This window comes from Oncorhynchus keta, chromosome 32 (genome assembly GCF_023373465.1).
Source record: "Oncorhynchus keta strain PuntledgeMale-10-30-2019 chromosome 32, Oket_V2, whole genome shotgun sequence".
NCBI classification, from domain to species: domain Eukaryota; kingdom Metazoa; phylum Chordata; class Actinopteri; order Salmoniformes; family Salmonidae; genus Oncorhynchus; species Oncorhynchus keta.
The window spans coordinates 36192947-36198842 of NC_068452.1; the positions used below are offsets into that span (position 1 = coordinate 36192947).

At 43.7% G+C, this 5896-nt stretch overlaps 1 long non-coding RNA gene across 13 annotated transcripts; it reads left to right on the forward strand.

Moving 5' to 3' along the window:
• The first annotated feature begins 842 nt into the window (after positions 1 to 842).
• On the forward strand, positions 843 to 4296 carry LOC127914552 (uncharacterized). 13 transcript variants are annotated; one of them, XR_008088874.1, is made up of 4 exons: positions 843 to 1576; positions 1624 to 1905; positions 1953 to 2210; positions 2423 to 4296. It is a non-coding gene; the product is annotated as an uncharacterized LOC127914552 (long non-coding RNA). The 13 variants fall into 13 exon arrangements; XR_008088880.1 differs by having other exon boundaries at positions 1624 to 1811; XR_008088876.1 differs by having other exon boundaries at positions 843 to 1435; positions 1483 to 1576; positions 1624 to 2210.
• Positions 4297 to 5896: the final 1600 nt, after the last annotated feature.

Sequence of the window (5896 nt, forward strand, 5' to 3'; positions counted from 1 at the left end):
GGGTCCTGTACTATAACACACAGTGAGCCCAGGCCGGGATCAATAGCTAATTCACTCTCAGTCTGTGGAGACGAAGGGGACCCACACACAGTGATCAATCACAGCAGACTGAGAGGGCAGATCACGTTGTGAAAGCCACGCCTATAAATCTCATTAAGAGAAGGCCACGGTTTAATATGATTGATGATAAAGAACTGACTGTCGGGTTTGGAGATGCAGTAACAACTCAGGCTTGGGTTGTGGTTGGGTGGAGCCGAGAGATGCTAGTGCCAAGTGTGTGTCTAATTCTGGCGCGGGAGTCAGAGAGTTAGGTTTGTGTGTGTGTGTGTGTGTGTGTGTGTGTGTGTCTTCCTAGTCCCACTCTGTCATCTACACAATACTTAGTTAGTTGACAATATGCACTCTTGTACATGAATGACTGAGCTCTGGTTGGCTGGGCGTGTCGGAGGGGGTTGGCTCAACACAGCATTGTCATTGGTTGAGGCAGTAGATGGAGGCGAGTGATAACCCTGCTCCTCACCAGTGACTTGTGTGTTGAATGACAGGGTTGCTGTGGCCTGTGGCTACATGTGGTGGGATTACCTCCTTATTGATTCATTTGTCCCATTTTACGGTCGCCAACATGGACCGCAGGGTCTAAAAGACAATAAAGGATTGAAGGGTCTATAAAGAATGAATGAAAAATGTCAATGAGCACCATTCACAATATTAAAAAAATATTAATTCAGTTATATGGATTATGTTGAATTATGGCCATTCAATTCACATCATGCAATTCATTTTTATTGATCTATTGGTAAATAAAATGAAATATTATGCAACAAAAAAAACACAAGACTCAACCATTCAGAGGTAATGTGTGTAGTTCTGATATGAAATAAATTACATTCTTTGCATTTGTTTCAGAAAGGCTTGATGTAAAATGCCAGTATATGGCAATGTGCATACATATTTGTGATGATCTATATTGAGTATCTTTCTATTCGTTCCACCCTCTTCACCTGGTCTGATCTTATGAACCTGTGTTCTCTACTGCTCTGCCCTAACCCATCCTCCAAGGTAACAACCTGTGTTCTCTACTGCTCTGCCCTAACCCATCCTCCAAGGTAACAACCTGTGTTCTCTACTGCTCTGCCCTAACCCATCCTCCAAGGTAACAACCTGTGTTCTCTACTGCTCTGCCCTAACCCATCCTCCAAGGTAACAACCTGTGTTCTCTACTGCTCTGCCCTGACCCATCCTCCAAGGTAACAACCTGTGTTCTCTACTGCTCTGCCCTGACCCATCCTCCAAGGTAACAACCTGTGTTCTCTACTGCTCTGCCCTAACCCATCCTCCAAGGTAACAACCTGTGTTCTCTACTGCTCTGCCCTGACCCATCCTCCAAGGTAACAACCTGTGTTCTCTACTGCTCTGCCCTGACCCATCCTCCAAGGTAACAACCTGTGTTCTCTACTGCTCTGCCCTAACCCATCCTCCAAGGTAACACCCTGTGTTCTCTACTGCTCTGCCCTGACCCATCCTACAAGGTAACACCCTGTGTTCTCTACTGCTCTGCCCTGACCCATCCTCCAAGGTAACAACCTGTGTTCTCTATTGCTCTGCCCTAACCCATCCTACAAGGTAACACCCTGTGTTCTCTACTGCTCTGCCCTGACCCATCCTACAAGGTAACACCCTGTGTTCTCTACTGCTCTGCCCTGACCCATCCTCCAAGGTAACAACCTGTGTTCTCTACTGCTCTGCCCTGACCCATCCTCCAAGGTAACAACCTGTGTTCTCTACTGCTCTGCCCTGACCCATCCTCCAAGGTAACAACCTGTGTTCTCTACTGCTCTGCCCTGACCCATCCTCCAAGGTAACACCCTGTGTTCTCTACTGCTCTGCCCTGACCCATCCTCCAAGGTAACAACCTGTGTTCTCTACTGCTCTGCCCTGACCCATCCTACAAGGTAACACCCTGTGTTCTCTACTGCTCTGCCCTGACCCATCCTCCAAGGTAACAACCTGTGTTCTCTACTGCTCTGCCCTGACCCATCCTCCAAGGTAACAAGAAGGGTGTCAAGATATATGTCAATCATCTCAATGAGGAGGGGATCCAAAGGAGACGAGCCAATAGGAGACAGAGGCCATGAGAGCACATTGGATTGGTCGTCCAACTTGCATGGTTCTGTACTCCACTCCCCCATTATCTTCTTCAACTCTGCCTGGTAAATTGAACACCTGATTGCAATGTGATGTTAATGTCAATAGGCGCTTTGCATGAAAAAACATGTCATGTGCACAGATCTCAAGTTTAGTTTAGCCATTGCCTGTCCATCCGTGTCTGAGTGGGTTTATGGCTGTGTCTCTTTTTGATCCAGGTTGTCTCACCAGACCCTTAGTAACAGTTCCTTACCACAGGCTCTGTGTCTGCTTCTAGATCCCACAGTTCCTCTCCTCCTTCCTCCTCCTCCTCTTCACTGGAATCCTGCATATACAACAGGGCCTGTTCGTACTCTTGTCGTACAACAGTGGCCTTAGAGTGCACTTTGAGCCACAGACCTAGGTTGAGAGGAAACACCACCGATACTCAATGGCATTTTCTTGATCACACAGGCCTGCAATTGACTGATTGGATATTTGAGAGTCTCATAGCACTTCTTCAATACTGTGAACAGTATTAGGTCATTAGGTCTCACCTGCCTCACCCTCAGCATTCTTTCACCTGCTGTCTGAACCTAAACATCGACTACAGGATCCACCCTCTGCACTCCAAGCTGAGAGATGGATGGAGGAGGAGAAAGGATGGATGGGGAAGAAGAGAAGGGTGTGATGCTGTTGGAGAAGAAAGGGATGGAGAGAAGGATAAGAGAGAAGGCGGAACATGGGCCTTTTGCCCATTTGTGATAATACAGAGGACTGAATATTCTATGAAAGATGTTTCATTAGTGCTCCTAACTTATTGGCGGTGGCTGTGCTTGTATGAAACACCTGTTGGACAAGAGCCTCTTGGCTCTACACAGTCTTATTTCCATCATAATGGCAGATGGAAGCTGCCTCATTATACCCATTAAAAGAGGCCCTACCGTGGGCAAACAGCCGAGTCCATGCTGGGTTAGAGTACATGAAAGTCCCATAATCACAGGGTCAATATTACTCATTCATCCACTAAGGGTTAAGGTTGGGATTTGGGGACCCCTCTAAGAAAGGTAGTCAGACACCAAGACTGGAGGCCGCTGTGTAATAGGGTGAGCTGGTGTAAATGCATCCGGGGGGGTGTAACACACAAATGTAGGAGCTGGATTTGGTGGGTACAAAACTGCACACATGATGACACTGTTAACAAAGGTGTGCTGATTGGTCTATACACTATTAATGGTATGTTAGTCACCAGACAGAGTCCCAGGGGAGTGACGCAACAAACTGCTGAGACTGTCTCTCTCTTTGGTAATTACATGTAATTACTCAGTAACTAATAACTAATTTCACACAGACTATAGCCAGTATCAATTCACCAAAACTGATCTTATCAGCATCATCCTACTCATGTTAGCCTATCAGCATCATCCTACTCATGTTAGCCTATCAGCATCATCCTACTCATGTTAGCCTATCAGCATCATTATACTCATGTTAGCCTATCAGCATCATTATACTCATGTTAGCCTATCAGCATCATTATACTCATGCTAGCCTATCAGCATCATTATACTCATGTTAGCCTATCAGCATCATCCTACTCATGTTAGCCTATCAGCATCATCCTACTCATGTTAGCCTATCAGCACCATCCTACTCATGTTAGCCTATCAGCATCATCCTACTCATGTTAGCCTAAGCATCATCCTACTCATGTTAGCCTATCAGCATCATCATACTCCTGTTAGCCTATCAGCATCATCTTACTCATGTTAGCATATCAGCATCATCCTACTCATGTTAGCCTAGCTTACCTTTCTGTCTCCTCCAGAACCCTGTGTCTGAGGAGGAGGGTCCTCCCTGCTGTCACTCATGGTTGACCACTCAGAGTCAGATCCGAATGTGCAGTACCTGTAAACAAAACATGATGTCAGATATTTGGTTATTCCTAATCTCATTCCTAGACACTTCTGCCCAAAGTTGTTCGAAACATTTCATGAAATGGTGGAGCAAATTAATGACTTTCTCTGGAAAACAAATGTCAATCTCTCTCTCTCTCTCTCTCTGACTCTTTCTGATAATGTATGAGTCCTTCATAGACAGCATACTGTAAATGTTTTGCATTGTAAATGGCCCCTATAGACCACTATATAAAGGTAAACCTATTAAGCCTCATGCTAGTGTAACCCCAGTCTGTCTACTTGATGTGTAATTTAACACACCTCACCATGTAAGACTATATCAGGTAGTTCACCTTTGTCAAACACACCATGAATACGTTATAATACGATATCTTCATTATGTGTCTGTTCTTGTCAGCTGTATCAGAGATCCTCGGCTGATATTTGAGAACCTGCCAGAACAGTCTCTACAGCACAACACAAATCTGGGCGTTATGGGAGAGTGGCCAGACAGAAGCCACTCCTGAGAAATAAGCACATGACAGCATACCACCCGTCAAAAATCATCCCTACCATGAAACATGGTGGTGGCAGCATTATGCTGTGGGGATGGTTTTCAGCAGCAGGGACTGGGATACTGGTAAGGATAAGAGGAGGATAAAGGGAACAATGAATGGAGTCAAATACAGGCCAATCCTTGATGAGAACCTGCTTCAGAGTGCAAACGACCTTAGACTGGGGCGAAGATTTATGTCCCAACAGGCGAATGACCCTGAGTATACAGTCAAAATAATGCTGAAAAGGCTTCAGAACAGGAATGTGAAAGTCTTTAAATGACCCAGCCAAAGCCCAGACCTAAATCTCATTGAAAATCTGTAGAAAAACTTGAAGATTGCTGTTCACCGCTGCTCCTCATCTAACTTAATGGTCCTTGAGAAAATATGCAAGGAAGAATGGGGAAAAATGCCCAAACCCAGATGTTCAAAGCTGATATAGACATACCTAAGACAACTCAAAGCTGATATAGACATACCTAAGACAACTCAAAGCTGATATAGACATACCTAAGACAACTCAAAGCTGATATAGACATACCTAAGACAACTCAAAGCTGATATAGACATACCTAAGACAACTCAAAGCTGATATAGACATACCTAAGACAACTCAAAGCTGATATAGACATACCTAAGACAACTAAAAGCTGATATAGACATACCTAAGACAACTCAAAGCTGATATAGACATACCTAAGACAACTCAAAGCTGATATAGACATACCTAAGACAACTAAAAGCTGATATAGACATACCTAAGACAACTCAAAGCTGATATAGACATACCTAAGACAACTCAAAGCTGATATAGACATACCTAAGACAACTCAAAGCTGATATAGACATACCTAAGACAACTCAAAGCTGATATAGACATACCTAAGACAACTCAAAGCTGATATAGACATACCTAAGACAACTCAAAGCTGATATAGACATACCTAAGACAACTCAAAGCTGATATAGACATACCTAAGACAACTCAAAGCTGATATAGACATACCTAAGACAACACAAAGCTGATATAGACATACCTAAGACAACTAAAAGCTGATATAGACATACCTAAGACAACTCAAAGCTGATATAGACATACCTAAGACAACTCAAAGCTGATATAGACATACCTAAGACAACTCAAAGCTGATATAGACATACCTAAGACAACTCAAAGCTGTACTTTTTGACAAAGGTGCTTCTACTAAGTATTGACTCGGGCATGCGAATACTTAGGGAAATTAGATATTTCTGTATTTCCTTTTCGATAAATTTGACCTTTCACCTTGTCTTTAATGAGTATTATGTGTAGATGTGTGA